Here is a 19,018-nt window from a genome sequence, read left to right as displayed (position 1 = left end):
GGGATGCCCTGGGTGCATATTCAGGATGAGTTTGGTCCAAAGCTCCATTGCCAGGTCAGTAGCTTTAGGTTGGGCCAAGGCAGGAACAGCCACATTTCCTCCTGTTTCAGGTCACTGAGTTTATGTACCCAAGCTCCAAATCAGCTCAAGCTGACTTGAAATGCTGCCAATCTGGCCTAAGATTTGCAAGTCTTAAATCTAACCAGGAAATCTCCTCCTGATGAAAGTCTTGGGAGGGGAAGAGGACAGGATCTCTGTGTTATATGAGCTTCAACAATTCTATCTGCTGTGAGTTTTGCATTCAAAAGGCACACTTAACAAAAGGTAAAGGCTGGCAAAGCACAGGCACATTTAATTTCTACCTACTATTCCATTTCTACCCAAACTTTGCTGGTTTGTATTAAGACATCTGAGAATGTGCAAACACCTTTATCAAACCTTTTCCATGAAATCCCTCCTTTTTCCATGAAAAATCTGGCAAACCACCCCAGAGGCATAGATGCCAAATCCAATTGAGCTGTGGTCATTTGGGGACAACTCTGCCATGCTGTCATTGGTGGGGGCTGGTTTCCTATGTAGGGGACATCACCATCACCCCAAGCTGGGATTGGAGCCCAAAACTCTCAGGGATGCCTGTCTGGGACAGAGGCGTGACTGTGATAAGTTTGATTTGCACAGAACTGGTTTAGCAGGGCCGAGACATGAAGGTCAGGGAGAAAGGGAAAGTGGGGTTATTTATACATGGGGTGCTTGTGGCTGAGAGCAGCAATGTATGATAAGAGACTTTTCCCAGATGGAACCCCCAGCACTCAGGGACACACAGCTTGCCCACAGTATGTCTGTTGCTGGCAGGGTTTCTCCCATCCTCTCCAAAATAACCCCCTTTGGGGATGGGCTGAAGGGCAAAACTGTGAGGCTCAACCTGCTTGGTTTGGTAGCAGCAGCAGTGGCATGAGCCAGGGGGAAAATCCAACACCCTGCAGCAGCTGTCATCTATGAGCAAATGTTGAAGTGGCACAAGCAAAGTTTCTTTTTTTTAAAGCCCTGTGCTGGTTGGTGCACTTAAATGATTTCCTTAAATATATTTTTAGTTATTTATTTACACTCTCTATAGGCTCTTTTTTAATGGTATTTTCTGAGTGTTCTCAAATTAAATGTTGCTGAAATCTGCCCTGCTTAAGAGGATGGGGGTTTGCAGAGCATTTAGGCCTGATTCAGCAAAAGCACTTGATTATTTTCAGTTTAATTTTACAAAGCAGTTAAGCACATGCCTACAGCAAGGTATGTCCTTAAGTCCACCTCTGCTCAGCAAAGCATTTAAACATAGGCTTTACTTTAACCAGAGACAAGGGAGTTTGAGCATATGCTTAAATATTCCTCAAGCCTTGAACCTGAGCAGCTCTGGCAGATGATTACCTTTCTGCCTTTGGTGGATCTATCACACTGCTAAAAACATTGAAAAAACCCAAGCACCTTATAATAGGCTATTTCTGGTAAAAGCAAGAGCAGCTCCTCCCCAGTTTGGGGCTGGAGGGGCTTTTGTAAGGGCAGGGAAGTCGGTGATGCTCTGGAGTGAGAGAAGCTTTGTGGCTACGCTGTTGTCTTACTCTGTATTTGGATGTTGTTGTACAGGAACAGTGCAGGTCCCTGCCTCAAGCCTGCGGGTCTTGCTGAAATACAGATAATAAATGGCTCATGTGATTTGATGGAAGACACTTTGCTGAGTACATCCAAGACCTGTTGCCTTTCCTGGATGTGCTGACTGTGATGGGGGTTCTCCAACATCCTTTCTGCTCTAAGGCTTCAGGTGTGTTGGACCTCACTGAAGGGAAAACTCATCCTGGGAAAGGTAGATGTTCAGGGTAGTGTTTGGCACTTTGTCAAAATAGTCAGCAGAGATGGTCTGATGCTGAGTTTAGCAAAACCAGTCAGGTTGGGATCAGCAAGGCTTCCTCCAGAACTACCTGTCTGATTCATGTGCTGAGTTTCTCTGAAACGTGGGAGATTGACAACCCTTGGACTCTCAAATCAAATTATCCTGGAAAGCAGAAAGGTTCCAAGCCTTGGCTGAGCAAGAACACAGTATTTTCTGGGACTCAGCAACTGCCTTAAATTATAGCTTCCCTAATCCAAATTTGGAAAAAGTGCCATTTAGATTTTTGACCCAGAGCTGCGCTATGGTGTCATTGTTCCGTAGCTGCCACAAACACAGTGGCTAAAAGGGGTGGCCCCATCCTGTGTGTTGCTGCCTGCTCCATGTGAGCAGGTACATATCAGCTATGGATAAATAAAGACTTTCTTTCTGTATTCAAAATAAAAAAATCTCTTTAAGGACAGCGAGCCCAACACCAACAGTTCCAAGTATTCTCCCCACTACTCTCTCCAGTGCAATGTCATCACAGTGATCAGGATCCAGGAGAGCATTGCGGGTGCTGCCTCCCATCCTGCACTCAGAAACCAAAGGAGCAATAAAACACAACAGTTACAGCAGCACTTTGGGTTCATTTGTTGGTGATTTGGGTAAAAGTTTCATTTTGCAACATAAGGAGCCTCCTTGTTCCCACTAATAAAACCAGCTGCTGATCACATGGCTCCAGCACCAGGGGAAGGACTGGGAAAGAAGAGCAAATGGATAAAAAAAATTGGTGTCAATTTTCAGATGGGGATGATCCAAGGAACACAGGAAAGATCAGACCTATTCCCAGGTGTCCAGCTGAAGCTCATCCTTTGAATGGGACAAAGCTAAAGTCTGGATCCAGAGAGCTCTTGAGGATTTTTGGATTCAGGAATCCACTGTGGTTGAAGATGTAGCTCCCTCCTCACCTGTCTTGTCCCCCTCTGTATGCCTTGCAAAGCTCTATTAGTATAGACCCTCTACTTACTTTCACCAAGGCATAGGGGACATTTAACAAGTCATCCCCCCAGCTTTTTTTTTTTTTTTTTTCAGAATATATTTCTTCCCTGCAAAGCTCTTGCCTATTCCTATCTTCTTAAAAAGTCTTAAAAAAAAAAAAAAAAAAAAAAAAGTTGTTTGTGGTGCTAATGGTATGGAATGAGCTAAACCTTTATGCCATTTTTAGCACTTTTGGAACAGAGAGAATTGGAGGATCTGAAAATATATGCTTAATCGCCCCCAGGAAAGACTGCCATAATATTTTGGGTTGCATAAGCAAACTAAATTGGAAATCTGGAATCTATTCAAGACCTTTTGATCAGGGAGCTTTGCAAGTGCAGAAAAGTAAAAACACAGACAGATGGGGATTAGAGTTGAGCATCAGGAGAATAATTTCCACTTTTAATTTCAGTTCCACCAACATATAAAAAGCATTAACAATCCAGTTACGTAACATGCATCAGAGCCTGGCTGGACAGGGCAGGAATTCTCACTGTAATTAAGTCATTACCCAGCCCACGCTTGCTGCATGGAGGTGGGAGTCTCTCCACACCAGGGAAAGATGCCCCCCTTCCTTCAAAATCTGGGCAAATGTCCTGGCCAAAATTAGAAGCAGTTATCGAGGCTAATAGGAGCTGCAGGGGGCTCAGGGAAAATTAAAGCCTGCTCCGAGATACACAAAATCCAATCGACAATCACTTGCAAACCCCAATCCACTCTATTTCTCTCTATCTTTGTCACTAAATCAGCTTCAGTGGGAGAAGAGAGATCAGGCTGAAGAGCAAGAGGAGATATTTTTGCAGATTGTTTGATGTTGGGAACAATGATGCATAATATACTTGTTCTAATAGTGGGATCTTTGAGAGAAAGTGCTACAACATCCAAAGGCTGGCAAGAGTCCTGCAAATTTGAGGCTGCAAAGGCTGCCAGATTGGATTAGATTTCTGTTCTTGCCTGTTTTCCTCTGCTTGGGGCATATTTTTGTGCACAGTGATTGATGCAAAGTGATGCAAAAAAGCACTAAGAGGATGGTCTAAAAAGAACCGCTTAAATTTCAGGATCAACTTACTGGACATGGCTTCTGGACAGATTTTGAAGAGTGTCTGATACCCCTGAACATCCGTATTAAGAACTATTTGCCTGTTGGGATCAGCTCCTGAGACTGCTGATGTCTGCAGCCTTTAAATAAAAATCCTTCCTTCCTTTCCTTCCTTCCTTTCCTTCCTTCCTTCCTTCCTTCCTTCCTTCCTTCCTTCCTTCCTTCCTTCCTTCCTTCCTTCCTTCCTTCCTTCCTTCCTTCCTCCCTTCCTCCCTTCCTCCCTTCCTCCCTCCCTCCCTCCCTCCCCCCTCCCTTTTTTAAACAATTTTGAGAACTTCTGCATGCAGATTTAACTGCAGTTACTTTTGTTTGCCTTCACTCTTGTTACATGAACTTGGACAGGGGTAGGAGTGAGATTTCATGGACTGGATCTGCTTTTCTTAATTTCAATTAATATGACATATAGGAAGAGATTCGCTTTTTTGGCATTGCTTTATGGTACTCAGCATGAGTTCAGAGGAGTCTCCAGGCAGTCTTTGCAGCAGGAGTAGAGGTGTCCTGGGAGATTTTCTCTGACCCTGAGAAGTCCCAAATTGGCCAAGACAAATCCCTGGAGCTCTCCTATGGTTGTCACCTGAGCCCCTTGGGGAAACATACGGCACGGAAATCCCAACCTCCTGAAAAATCTGTAACAGGGTCTGAGGGCAGCCCATAACCTCTGGGTTAGAGCAGTTTGAAGAAAGCTGCTGTGAGAGCAGCTGTGAGGTGGACTTGGGCTGCTGGTGGATGAGAGGCTGGACGTGACCCTAAATGTGCACTGGCAGCCCCAAAAGCCAACCACATCTTGGATGCATCACAAGAAGCTTCACCAGTAGGTTGAGTAAGGTAACTCTTTTGAATCACTCACCCAAAATACTTTGTCTCTGGGATCCCCACCTGTCTTGGTTTGAAAAGACAGGTATCTGCTAAGGAGAGGCGGGCCTCTCTAGGAATGGGGAATTCCAATCCCTTCCCTCCATGTTATTATGATTTGGAAGATTAAAAAAAAAAAAAACCTTTTCAGTCAGAGCTATGAGGAAAGGAATAACAGTCCTTTGCTAGTAAATATAACAGGACAGACAAACAACAACAGCAATTATAATAATAATAAACAGAACAAGAACCCCGAGGGGCTTTGTCTCACAAGTCCCGGGCAGTCTGATCTCTCGGGACCCCAAGAGCACCAAGCCGAAATGGTGGAAACTCGGGGCTGATGGCTGGAAACAGTGGGCTGTCCCGGCAGACAGGGGGTGTCCCGGCAGGCAAAGTGAGCAGTGCTGAAGAAGCCGCGGCGGCTGGACCCGAGCTGAACCAGATCCAGCAGGGCAGGCGAAGAGCTCTGAACTCCCGGGCGCTCCAGCAGAAGACAGAATTCCCAGGACCGGACTCCTCTGCCAACCGTGGACTCCATGCAGCAAGCCATCGCTCGACTGTCCTCCCCGGAAAAACTGAGAGCAGTGAAACCACCACCCTCAGCTCCCAGGAGCCTTTCCCTCCCCCTAAACTAAGTGATCCACTTCTTTTGTATGGGTCAAGCACCCTTTAAGCATCAGTATTTAGACTCCTAGCAACTTATGGGGGGGAAAATTCCACAGGAAAACTTAACCCCCAACACCACCTTAAGGAGGATGTGGAGCTGCTGAAGCAGATCCAGAGGAGGCCACAGAGATGATCAGGGCTGGAGCCTCTCTGGTCTGGAACAAGACTGGGAGATCTGGGCATGTTCAGAATGGAAGGAGAAGGTTCTAAGAAGATCTTAGAGCCCCTTCCACTGCCAGAGACCTAGAGAGAGACTATAGACAAGGGCCTGGAGTGGCAGGACAAGGGGGAATGACTTCAAACTGACACAGGGAAGATTTAGTTTAGATACTAGAAAGAAATTTGTCCCGGTGAGGGTGAGGAGGCCCTGGCACAGGTTTCCCAGAGAAGCTGTGGCTGCCCCATTCCTGGAAAAGTTCCAAGCAAGGTTGGATGTGGCTCTGAGCAACCTGGTCTGGTAGAAGGTGTCCCTGCCCATGGCATGGGTTTGGAACTAGGCGGTCTTCAAGGTCCCTTCCAATCCAAACCCTTCTTTGTTTCTAGAAGGCTGCACTGGGTTTTGTGGATACACCATCGCAAATCTTAGGTGCTGCACTAGGGTTTGTGGATACAACATCACTTTTCACACTGAATTGCTGAGCAAGTGTGAGCCCAGCCATCAATCAGATCTGGGGACTGATTATTTCTGGATCACAAGAAGACCACAGCAAGAGGAGTTAATCATGTGTGAGTAGTACTCTGCAGGCTGATGTGCCACAATAAATAAATAAAAATAAGAGAGAGAAAAAAAAAAAAAATTAGTTGTATACACATGACTGGCACATCATTTCCATTCAAGTGGGTTATACCATAGGTGCAGATGAGATCACAGGCTGCTATTTAAGGAGGAAACCTCTACTTACAGAAATGTCTGATTATGCAACTGTCATGGAAACCACAGATGACAAAAATGTATTAAATTAGCTTGTCCATTCCCTCAGAGAACAGGGTTGTTCCTTGTGATTTATTTTTCACTCAAGATCTTAAGAACTGATTGGTGACTGCTGGGTGCTGAGCTTAAGAAGAAAGGATTTACAGTATGAGCTGAGCTATTTCTTTTCTAAAGGTGATTTTCTTTGGAAACTCAGGAATAGAAGTGCTTAAAGTCACTGGTCACATCCAACAATCCTCACACCAGTGTCCAATTCATCCTTGTACTTGTACGCTTGGAGTATTCTGGCTTTCATTCCTTAAAATACAGGCCAGAGTCTTAGAGACTTTACCATTCTGCCTGATCTTTCTTTAGTTTTCATTCTGACTCTGTTGTCTCTCCAAATAATTCTCAATTTTCTCTGGTTTTGCACTCTGCCAGTGTGTCCCTCATGGCTGCTGCTTAGCCTAGCTATACAAATTTAGCTGCTCTTAGTCTTTGCTCATAGGTCAGTCTTTTCAGCCACACTAATTTTTGCTGCTGCACAGGGAAATTAGCAGAGACTAGTGTTTTAATCTTCTTTTCCTGTTTAAAGAAACCCCAGGCCACATATTGAATGGTTTTCCTGTGACTTGAAATTAAATATTTAAAAGTAAGTGTATTTATATCTCTTTTTCTCAACTTTCACCTCTAGTTCCTCTCAGTCATTGATTTGGCTGCTTTTCTGCCTTAGAAATGGTGCTTTTTTTGAACAAATTGGACTTCAGTTTGGTTTCTTATCATGAATAGAGTGACATTGTTATGTCATGAGCCATATGGTTTAGTCTCACCTATGTTCATCCTGCAGAATTAACCTGAACTAGTTTTAAACCAAACCCTCTCGGTTGTCCAGTCCCGCCAGACATTAGACTGGGGAGGACAAGACGAAGACAAAAAGATTAATGCTAAATACCAGTGATATTTAGCCTCATTTTTGTCAGCTGATCCCTCTGATTGTGTTTTGTGTTCGCTCAATATGTGTTTGGTTGCTGTTATTTTCCTTAAAGGTAGTCTCCTTGTTCCCTCTTAATCCCAGTGGTGGCTGAACTCAACTCCTGTTCCCCTCATGTCCAATTCAGATAATGATAAACAATTATAATGGGTATTTCTTATTCTTAAGACATATTGAGGGCCATGCTTAAAGGGTTTAAAGCAGTAAATTATTTTTATGTGTAACAGGACTTTAGCCAGGATCACAAGGGAAATTGAATTCAGGCTCTGTCAGATCCCAGGAAAGAAACAGGTTGGAGAGTTGGGCCCTCTCCTCTCACAAAGGGTCCCAGAGCCAACCTGTACCTGACCAATAACTACGGATGTCAACAGGGAAGCTGCTGCTGCAGTGCACAAGGAGAAGCTGCTACCTGATTAGTGTGAATCCAAAATACAAAACGGCTTCTCTCTGAACCATTGCATCAGGCTTGCAAGCTAAGTCTGGTCTCGCTGAAGTAATTTGAAAAACTCTTAGTGTGGGCTCACACAGTTCTCACTGCCAGCCCTGCCAAGCACCTCAGCAGTGACCTACAACACCTTCCCTATCTTGCTCTAGGGCTATTTTAGCCAGGGATGTCATTGGAACTGAATTGTTCCATTATATGGTGGCTTTGCAATGTGGAAAAGTGTTCAGTAGGGACCTCTCTCTAAATCTGATGAGAGTGACTCAGTCTCTAGGGCCAATTCAGTCACTGATTTTTATTTATTCATTATTTTATTTTATTTTTTCCTGAGGCAGCTGATACAGAGAGCAACTACAGCAGTGATTTTTCTGTGCTGTGGATCTCAATTGACTGTGCTGTGGAGAGACCTGTGCATATTTCACATCAAACCCCACTGCACGGCAGTGCTTTCCAGGTATTACTGAACTGAGACAGATTTGACCCTAAAGATGAAAATTTGAATTATAATGTCTCACCCTGAATATCCTTCCATCAGAGAGATGACAGTGAAGCACAGTGCTCATGGGATGATATGGAAGACAAAAGCACTCCAACTACTCATTTTAAATCGCAAAAATTGGATTATGCAGAGCTAAACATGCATAGCCAACTGGTTTCGGAGCAGGTCAGAGAGAGTTCCAACCTCCTCTTCAAGTATTTAAGGGAAGTTCTTAACAACAAGAACCTGCTTTGTTGCACTTCTTAAAATAACAAGTTACCTGACAGAGAACTTGCTGGGTCCCTTCCCATTTTTCCTAAGCAGACGCCCAAGTTGCTGCTGTCCCACAACCCACAAACAGGCACACACATTTCTGCAGGGATGATCCCTGAATTTCATCTAAGAGCCTCTGAGAGCCTTCTCTAAATAATTTCAGCATGAGATATCCTTAGGAAGCAAAAATCAAAGGCACAAGGATCAGCATATTTAATAAGATGGAAATGGCAAAATGAGAACCACATTGAAGGATTTGGGACTTTTCTCCCTGTATGGATTCCAAAAGGGGTCATGGGTTTGCAGTGCTCTGACAAGCAGAGAGATGCTGTGCAATCAGCACAGGCACTAATTATATCTCCTCTTTCTAAATTATGTTATCAGGAAACATCTATAATGTTTGTATGGGTCTAGATTATGCTCTGAGAATAGAATGTTCCCTGCATAAAGAGCATGGCTGGAGTAAATCAATGGGGTGCACTCAGAAACATCAATTAAAGGTAATACCAGTCTTTAGCATGGTACCAGGGAGGGAGCAGAGTTTGAAATTCTGATCTTCCTCTCTAGGAAAGCAACAAAGCAGAACTACTCAGAAATTCATAAGGTTTAAAAATAAAATATTTGTCTTCACTCATCCTCATCTTTACTCAGGTTTTTACTCAGTGCTTGTTCCCAGCATAGTAGAGAATGTAATGTTTTTCTTCAGATCTCAAAGCTCTGCTGGGTTAGGGGGTTGTCTTCCTGCAAGTGTCATGAGTTAAGTACCTTGGGTTTGGGGTACATGCTTTGGGAAACGTGAAATCTTACTGCCTGAGGTGTCAAGAGCCCATCAGTGACCCAGTGGAAGTCAAGAAAATCATGTTCTGGACTCCTTCTGAACAGCAACTAGAAATTCAGATTTTCACAGTTAACTGTGATGTCTGAATACAAAATAACAGCAAATCTGTGATAGAGGTGGGAACAAAAATCTATATATATATACCTGTCAAGTATGTAATACCTGGAGCTCATCTGCAGATGGGTGAGTAATCTGGCCAACTTTGGACATCATTAATAAGGGACATGTATGTAAATGTTGGCACCACATTCTCTGCTGGTCCCAGAGATTTCCTGTTATTGAGGTAAATGAGAAATTATTGTGAATTGTCTTTCAGCCTATTAATTCTGCATCCCCTTTGCAGACATTCATTCAAATGCAAAATCCAAGCCTGGGTTTGAGCCTCCCCTGTTTTCCACTCAATTAATGCATAGAATTCCTGCTCAGGTACATTTGTTACCTATGTGACACTCACCCATCATCAGGATTGTAATTGTGAGAGGTGAGAAATTTTCCTCTCACTACTTGGAAGGAAAAAGGACCTTACGAAGAATTTATAAGCTTCTTCAGCTGAATTAATTATTCAGAAAAGAGTACTTTTCACTGCAATGAGCACAGGGGAACAGATGCCATTCATAGCTCAAATGCCAAACGACTTTAGCACCTTTGGTTTTAGTGGCTTATTTTATTAATATTAAGATGGTGGAGCAGGGGGGTTAGTGTTTTGGGTCTTTTTTTCCTTTAATGACTTTTCCCATCAGGCAGAAAGCTGTTCCCTTTTCGTCACAGCCTGGATAATGAATTGCAGTGTACAAAGCCAGTCATAATATACGCAGCAACGGCAGCACGGAGCAAGAATCTTTGGGAATAGTTTCCATAGAAACATTGACGTCCTCCTGGCGAACAGGACACTGAGTTCCTGCAATGGGAGGTATGGGGTTTTAAAGGAGCAGTGAAGTGGCGGGAAGCCAAGCCAGCAGAGCTATGACTCTGCATCTCCCAGCAAAATAGGGGGCTTGGAGCTGGTGGGAGGGAAAGAAAAAAAAAATTACCCAATTACCCTTGCATTATTAAAACATCAGATTTGATGGTTGCTGCTTGAACAGTACTGTACAGAACCTGGTTAATAATTAAACTGCTGACTGCAACATGTGTGAGAGCTGGCAGCCAAAAATCATAAATACTCAAGGCTGTGAAATAGCAGCTTCTAAAAAATCTTGTCAGATTTTGCCAGACTTCATCCCCAGAAGTCTTAAATTCAGCACAAATTGGCATGACGCAGGCACAGACCTCCCTGGGATGAGCAAGGTTGCACTCGGTGATGTACACCCTTCCCTTCCCTTCCCTGCTTGTCTTGGAATGAGACAAGTGTTTTGCTAATGTTCCAGCTCTGTTTTAAATAGCCCTGTGTCTACCCAGCTAAATAGTGGCAGAGTAGCCCTGTCTGGAGGAAGGCTGTTTCTAGAAGGAAAACAGTCAGAGGAAATGTTTTTGCCAGAAACGTTGGAAATCATACAAAAAAAAAAAGGCAGCATGTGAAAGAATTCGCTGCTGAGCACTCTCCAGTGTTTTTGTTCACAAAATGCTTTGTTTTAGAGCAACTCCCAAATAAGACTAATGAAGGTGACAGAGTGACTTCTTGGAAAGCATATGAGCCACCCCAAGGCCCATCTGATGCTAGGTATGTTGCCTTCCCCTGGCCATGGGGGCTCTGGCTCGGAGCGAGCACAATTTAGCCTGAGACAGCAAGCAGCCATTTGACCCAAACAGGGCTGTTCTCAGCCTTCATGTTCTCAACTAGTATATCTCTAGCACAATTCAGATGACACTCTGGGGTACCTGAATGTATTTCAGTGTCTTATGTGTATCACTCTTCCAAACAGACTCATAAAATGGCTTGGGCTGCAAGGGACCTTACCACTTACCACTTACCACTTACCACTTACCACTCATCCAGTTCCAAACCCCTGCTATGGGAAGGGACAAATTTCCACCAGACCAGGTTGCTCCAAGCCGCATCCAATCTGGCCTGGGATACTTCCAGCTTCTCTGGGCAATCCATGCCAGGACATCACCAGCCTCACAGGAAAGAATTTCTTATTTGTACCTAATTTAACCTGCCCTCTATCAGCTTTAAAAATACCCAATACCAAACATCTTCTTGGGGTGAGTCACATGAAGTGAGGAGCACCCATTGCAGCTCTTCCTCTATTTCTCTTCAGTTCTGATATCTCAGAAGTGACTCGTGGTTTACCCAGCAAACCCTTGTGGTGTGGGGTTTCCTTTGAGCAAGTGAGCTGGTGGGAAGCTGTGTTCCACTGGGACAACGTGGAGCATGGAGGAAACTTTGTTCCATGCAGGTGCAGGTGCTGTAGTCTTGAACCAGCCTTGTCCTCTCTGCAAAAGAGATTCTCTTATTCAAAAGTATCTTGCAGGTTTCCACACATTGGTTTCTTGTTCAAATCCCTCCAGAGTGATTATCAAGAAATACAAGGCATCCACAACCCCATCACAGTTGAATGGGAGCCCCAGGTACCCAGCACCTTCTGTCGTCTGCTCCAAACAGTCTTCAAAGGCCAAACACTGCAGTGTGGCTGCTGACCTTAATCCCTGTCCTTTGCAATGCTCAGAGACTGTGGCTATTTATACTGCTCTTATTGCAATGCTAAATTATTTCAAATCTGTATGCGTATGATGCCACATGAAGTTCTGGTTTATTATTTCATAGCAAAGACATCAATTTATTCAATGGGCTCCAGGTTGGGTGTTTGATACAGGATATGGCATCTATTTGCAGAATGTTTGCAAGATCATTTTGGTTCAATTCCTACAAATGTCTGCATGCTGCTTAAAACTTGTGTTTGGCTTAAAACAGAAGACTGGCAATTCCCCTTTCATATCTTGTAGTCAAGCACTGCCAAAGATACGTAGATGTTTATATCCAGGCATTTCTGTTCAGAAGAAGCATCACTGCCCTGCTTGCTGGCTGAATGGGGAAATTGTCCCTCTGCACCTGAGCTTACTCCCTTTGGGTGGATCTTCTGGAAAACTGCAGGAGGAACCACAGGCAGCAAACACTTTGCAAATCCACAACCCAGACACACTGCTGCTCCTGGACTAGAGCCTGTGCAAACAGCAGGGAAATTGTATTTCCTGTGATAGATCATTTGAGCTTTCCTTCCAGCAGATCAGGCTTCTTTTTCACACCAGCTCTGATGAATTTAGGACAGAGGAGATGCTCAATCCTCCCTTCTGGGTTCTCCTTCACCAGATTTACAATGTTTTTGTGCTCCAACAGTAACCACAATCTGCTCGCATTAAATGCCACACTATTGGAAACTCTTTCCAAAGGGCTCAGAGTCTTTGATCATTCCTTGTAATAGCAGAAAACAAAGTATTTCTTTCAATAATGAAAAATTAATTCCCACTTTATCCTTCAAAATGGCGGTGGATTTCTGTGCCTTAGATGTTATGCAAGCCTTTTGCAGTGGCCATTTTTAATACCTAAACTTTCTATAAACTACTGAAATTTCCAAGGTGATGATCCCATCATTGCAAACTGCAAAATCACTGCCTTGGAGAGTGAGAGCATGTGCTGAAGAAAAGGAAGAACAGATTTTTTTAAAGATGGGAATTTGATACCAAAAATTAAGCATAGCCATAACAATTACAGCCATCTAGTGGGCAAATTAAATAATAATAAAAAAATTTTTTTAAAAATTCAATTTCAGTAGTAAAATACTTGCAAATGAAAGGGGTCTAGCATATAACCTGGGGAGCAGCTTTCACTGTTTTGTTGGTTTTTTGGGATTTTTTTAAAATCTGTTCTTCAGGAACACATAAAATCTCAAATATTTTCCTTCTTGCATTGTAGTCTACAAATATTAGGAAAACTAGATCTCTTCTGGTGCTACTGTTTTAATGAGGGACTTGCTGAGAGTATCCAATGAAGTGTGTTATTGTTCACACTGCAGCTGAAGAGACAGGACTGAATTTTTAAACAGAAATTTCCTTTCTCCAACTGGTTCATTAAACTTTAAAGTTAGATATATGACAACACAAGCTTTAAGTTAAGCAGTTGGCAACAAATCAACAGGCTTTACAGAGTCATTAAGGATCTCTTTCTGCAGATGCTTAGTACATGTTCTTTTGGCTCTTGATGTCATCCATCATTTCAGAAGCTCCTCAGGCTTCACAAAGTATTTCATGTGGATAGGATCTCTAGTGAATTTCTACTGAAAAAGCAAATTGGAAAATAAGCATTTCCTCTGCATCTTTGGATATCAAAAGGAAGAAAAAGTACATACTTCCATTTATCTTACTTTTATATGGAGCATATGGGCTGAAACACTGAACTTCCAAAAACTCCAAAGCATTTTGATTTACCCCATAATAAAATCTGCACTGGGATTTCATAACAATGCTTTTTAATTTACCTTCAAGGTAGGATATGATTCTCTGTGAGAAGGTTTGCTCTGTTAGAAGTTTTTATTTTTTTGGGGGGGGTGGTTTTGGGGTTGTTTGTTTTGTTTTGGGGGGTTGTTTGGGTTTTTTGTTTTGTTTTGTCTTGTTTTGTTTTTTCTTCGAACTTAGTCATCTTTATTCAAGATTTTATTTTAAATACATATTTACAGAAAAAACAAACCTTCTCAGAATAATTTCTGCAGGCATTTGATCACATGCCTCAGAGTGGAAGAACAGGCTACAGAATCTCTTAACTCTGTGACAAGAAATAACAGGCTGTGAATTTTGGAAATCCTTTCTGGCATGTGCTCAAGCCAGTATTAATACAAACCACGCCATGCCAATCTCCTGACTCACCCCAAATGGCAGTCCCTGACACTCATCCCATTGCTGCCTTCCCTAGAAAAAATAATAAAGCAGCTCCTCCCTTCCTGAAACCTCACGTGCCCCAACTGCTGCTGGACAGGGGCATCTTCTGTGTTTCCAAGTGTTTAACTTGGGGAGTGAGGCTGTGCCAGCAGATCTTGAAGGGGTGTTTGCAGCTGTAAAATTTGTCTTAGCTCCACAGTCCCTGCACACAGAGTGTCGTTCAGACAGTCCTGGTGGTTTCACATTCGGGGCATCTCTATCGGAAAATCTCTTTGCAGCAAGTGTATCAAATTCTCCTTGTGCCTCTGGTGCAAATCTCTTTGAAGACAGATATATGTCAATTATAGCATCATGTTGCTTCTAAATCCTACATATATTTATAGGACTCAATGGTCTTTTCCAATTCAAGGTACTCTATGATTCTACGGTATTTGTGTATTTCTATATCATTTATGGAGTGTATAAATATCCAAGTAACCATTATCCAGATGCAGGCAACATTTGCAAATAAAAATGCTTTTTAAATATCATAGTCCTGCAGAATCTTGTGTGCTGGAGGAAACCTCATCCCATACTTGTTTGTGCCAGTTCCAGGAGGCTTTTTTACTCCTTGTCTTGCAGGTGAGATGCAAAGAGTGAAGGGCAGAGGCTATGCTGCTCTAACTGTGAATTTCTTGACCTCTGACTGTTTTAGTTTTTTAATCACAGCCTTTTCTAGGAACAGGCTGTGCAGTATAACTTGCCATATAAAATCCTGGATAGATATGGAGCTAAATTCGTGATGCAGTAACTGGTATTTCATTAACCTTTATCTTGACAAGTGGAAATAAGATTCAGTGATTCAGGAGAAGTTTTTCACTTGCAGAGAATGGTGCCAAAAGAAAGCAAATGGGCTACAAATTAATGAATACAAATCTCAATAACAGGAATCAACTTCCAGATGCACTTGGCTGCTTGTGTGTATTTTGGAAGCATCAGGGCCATTGTGATGATGCTCTGTGGGGCATGATAGAGCCATGGCTCAGGAGCCCATGGGTAAGCTCAGCCAGCCAAGGCCAGGGTGGCCCCCTCCAGGTTCTCTCCTCTATTTTTTCCCCCCAGATGAAGACCTGGGCCTCAAGGATTGTCCATCCCACCATGGGCTGTGGCCTCTCGATGCTATATTTTTTCTTCAGCCTTGTGGTTCCACTGGGCTCAGCTGCTATAAGGTTTTTGCTCTGCAAAAAGGCTGTTTATACTCATGGTCCTGTTGATGTGGATATGGAATCACCAACCCTCTGAAACCTCAGGGAGAACCTTTTTTAGGAGGACCTGAGCAAAATATAGCCTCCCTAAAACTGGAGCCTCAGTGGTGGCCAGCAGAGTACCCTGAAGGATAGCTGGTGAGTAATAATGATAACTGATATTTTTACTAGTGAAAACCAGCCTGACTCAACTCTTTCATTGTTGTTGTTGTTATTGTTGTTATTTGTATTGCTCTGATGCCAGACAGCAGATCTCAGTTATTGAGTCCAGGGTTTTATCGCCATATAAATAGGACAAAATGCCCGCTAAAATGCTTCAAGAATAAATCAGTAGGAGGCAAAAAAGACAAGGCAAAGTCACTTGCTCACTGCTGCCCTGTAATTCAGGGCTCCCCTACTCCTCACTAAGCACCTTCACTTACCCATGGTGGCATTTTTTCCTGATGGCCTTGCCTTGCTCTAAGCTGAGGTTTATACTCAATGCCATTTGTTTTCCAAATAAATTATCTGCTTGGTGTACATATTCCAGGACCCATCGTGCTCCGGTGAGAGCACTTGCTTCCGGCAAGGACTGCTCAGATCTGAAGCTTTTTATGGAGATACTAGTCTGAGGCATCAGGAGAACAAAACAGACAGGGGTGACCCCAAGCCATTCACTCTGGCCATGCCATCCTCCAGTGAGCAGCACAGTACTGAACAATCAGTTCCTCTGTTAGATGAAGTCAGGATCTATTCCTGGGCAGGGATGCTATGGAAAATGTCTCTCTGAAGCTAGTATCTGCCAGGGATAATGCCTCTCTCAAGCCAATGTCTAGCACAGGAAAAGCTTTCTACTCCTTGAGATACACATCAGCCTCTCAAGGCCTTTGCAACACCATGGGTGCTGCTGATGCCAGGAGCAGTCATACCCACCACTGCACCTGCCAAGCAGAAGACATTCCACAGGGTTCAACAAAATATCAGACCCTGGATCCATGCATCAACTGAAGCAGAATAATTCCCAGATCCAGAGAGAAAAGCACAAACAAAGAGAAACTAGACACCAAAGAGACAAAAGCTGGCTGGGAGATCAATGCAGAAAAGCTCTGCCCAAGGTCTGAAGTTTAACAGGAGCTGAGTAGGATGGGACTTGGAATAGATAGAAGCTATTAGGAACAGCAGAGAAGAACAGAATATGCAGATAGTAAGAGGGGAGAATAGCTGGAAGAGAAGACTGGGAAGAGCAGGTAAATGGGTGTAAATTTTGGCTTGTGGGTACCAGTACAACAGTTACAACCCTGCAAGATGTGGTCTAGCATGTGAAAAACCAGGTGGTTCCAGAGGATCCCTTCCCTGCAGGAAGCAAAACAGCTGAGGACAGAAATGGTGGTGATGCTGAGAATGGGCACTCCTGCTCTCCTGCTGCTCTACGGCTTTGTCCTGGCCCAAAAGCTGGAGGAAATTTCTTTGGCTTTCTTTTGGGGGTTTAGTGGAGTTTTTATCTGTTGGGGTGTTTTTTTGTTGTTGTTGTTTTTGGTTTTTGGTGTGTGTTTTTGGGTTTTTTTTGTTTTGGTTTGGTTTGGTTTGGTTGGTTGGTTTTTTTGGGTTTGGTTTGGTTTGGTTTGGTTTTCTTTTTTTTTTCTTTTTTTTTCTTTTTTTTCTTTTTATTATTGTTGTTGTTTTGAGAGGGTTTTGGTGTTTTCTGTTGTCATTTTTTAAGCAGATTCCAGATGGGTTCTGCTCTGGCAGCTCTAACTGCCCCAAGTTCCCTGGGCTCTCCCAGCACTCCAGCGTTTGCTGAGAATGACCCTAAAACTGACCTAAGCCTGTGCCAAGTGCCACCTCTGTGACAGCGTCTTGGGCTCACCATGACAGAGGTGTTGGTGAATCTCTGCTGGTCTGACCCACCATGGTTGGGGTATCCCAGGTTGGCATCACCACCCAGGACCAGCCTTCACCACAGCAGGTGGGCAGAGGGGTGAGGGCTTGTTTGCACTGATCTCAGCTCATCTCTTGGTTTGGGAAGACAGACTTGGCATTCTAGGCAGCGATGACTGACTCTTGAAGTAAATAAACAGCCATTCTGGAGGGTTGTACCTATGTATTAGGACAAATACTGTTTTCTTTCAGCCTAAGCTATGTAAAAATGCATTGCTTCTCTTTATGAGAAATCCTGGTCTCCATCTGTCAGTCATCTTGTCTCAGTGGGGAAAAAAAATCCTGAAGCCCTGTCATATCAGAAAATGAGAAAATTATCAATATCTAGAGTGTATGTGAAAAATAGGAGCTCTTTCTCCATTTGGGAAAATGAATCTTGGTTGTAATGTCTTATAAATGTTAGCAGCTTCTCAGACATTCAAAAATGTTAATGATCCCAAGGTACCAAAATAGCTTGACTTGGAGTTCTCCATGTTAAAAACATTGTATTGCTGTGTCTGCAGCCATCTCCAAGTCTCTCAGAACTGAGTGGTCCTATACATCACTATATGCATTTAGGAAGCAGAGGCAGGATTAGTACATTTATGCAAACACAACAGGCTCTGATGATTGCCTGCGTATCAAGAGTCAGGATCCAGCTCTGGTGCCTGAGATCAATAAATACTATCAGCTTCTGCCAAGTGTAGGAATAGAAAAAATCTGTCAATAGCTGTAGCTTTGAATAGGAATCCTTGAGTAAAGGAAATCTCTCCTCTTCAGATTTCCACTGGCCTCATTACACTGTCCCGGGGAGAGAGAAGGGACCACAGAGGTGACAGCCCCAAATGCTGTAGCTGGGCTGTGAGGGGGTCCCATCAGTCCCAGGGATGATACCCCACCCCTCCCCATCACAGGTGTGTCTGAGCCAATCTGGAGTCCTTCTTCCCCTGAAGAGCAGCCACTGACTCCACTTGCTGCTCCTCCAGGGGAAAGTGGGTGTTCAAGTGAGTGAACTCAGCCTCCCATCCTCCTCTCCTAGAGCTACACATGCGTCCCTGTGCTGCCCAGGGTCTTTTGCTGTTGTTGCTGCCTTCAAAAGAGTTGATTTTGGAGTCAGCTCCCCATGGCAAACCTGCAAACAGCTCCTTCTCCCTCAGGCTATCTCAGACTCCAGCAGAGCCCCAGCTCCTGTAGCTGCATACAGCTCTGTCCCACTGCTTTGGGCTGTCACTCATGAACATGTTCCTTCAGATGCTCCAGGGCAGCCTGAAGCAGCCAAGTCTGCCGCATGCCACCACATCCCCAAGCATGAAGAAGAGTGGTTTAATTCAGATCCAAGCTATATTAAGGCTACCTGGAACCACAGGTTTGAGTCCTAGCTCCACTGAAGCCAGCTGGGGACTCGAGTGGCAGAATGTGGCAGGAGCTCATTACTTCTCCAGGCACTCCTGTGGTAGGACTCACAATTACATTTGAATCTGTTCTGCTGTTTTCCTCTTCTAATATCTGCCCCTTTTGCTTTTATGAGTGATCAACTGTTTTATTTCCCTACCAGATAAGATTGCTCCTCTCACTGTAGCTTTGGGCTTTTGCAGCTGAATGGGATCCAGACTTGAGCACTGGA

This window comes from Hirundo rustica, chromosome 18, assembly GCF_015227805.2.
Source record: "Hirundo rustica isolate bHirRus1 chromosome 18, bHirRus1.pri.v3, whole genome shotgun sequence".
In the NCBI taxonomy this organism is placed as follows: Eukaryota; Metazoa; Chordata; class Aves; order Passeriformes; family Hirundinidae; genus Hirundo; species Hirundo rustica.
This window is presented reverse-complemented; position numbering follows the sequence as displayed.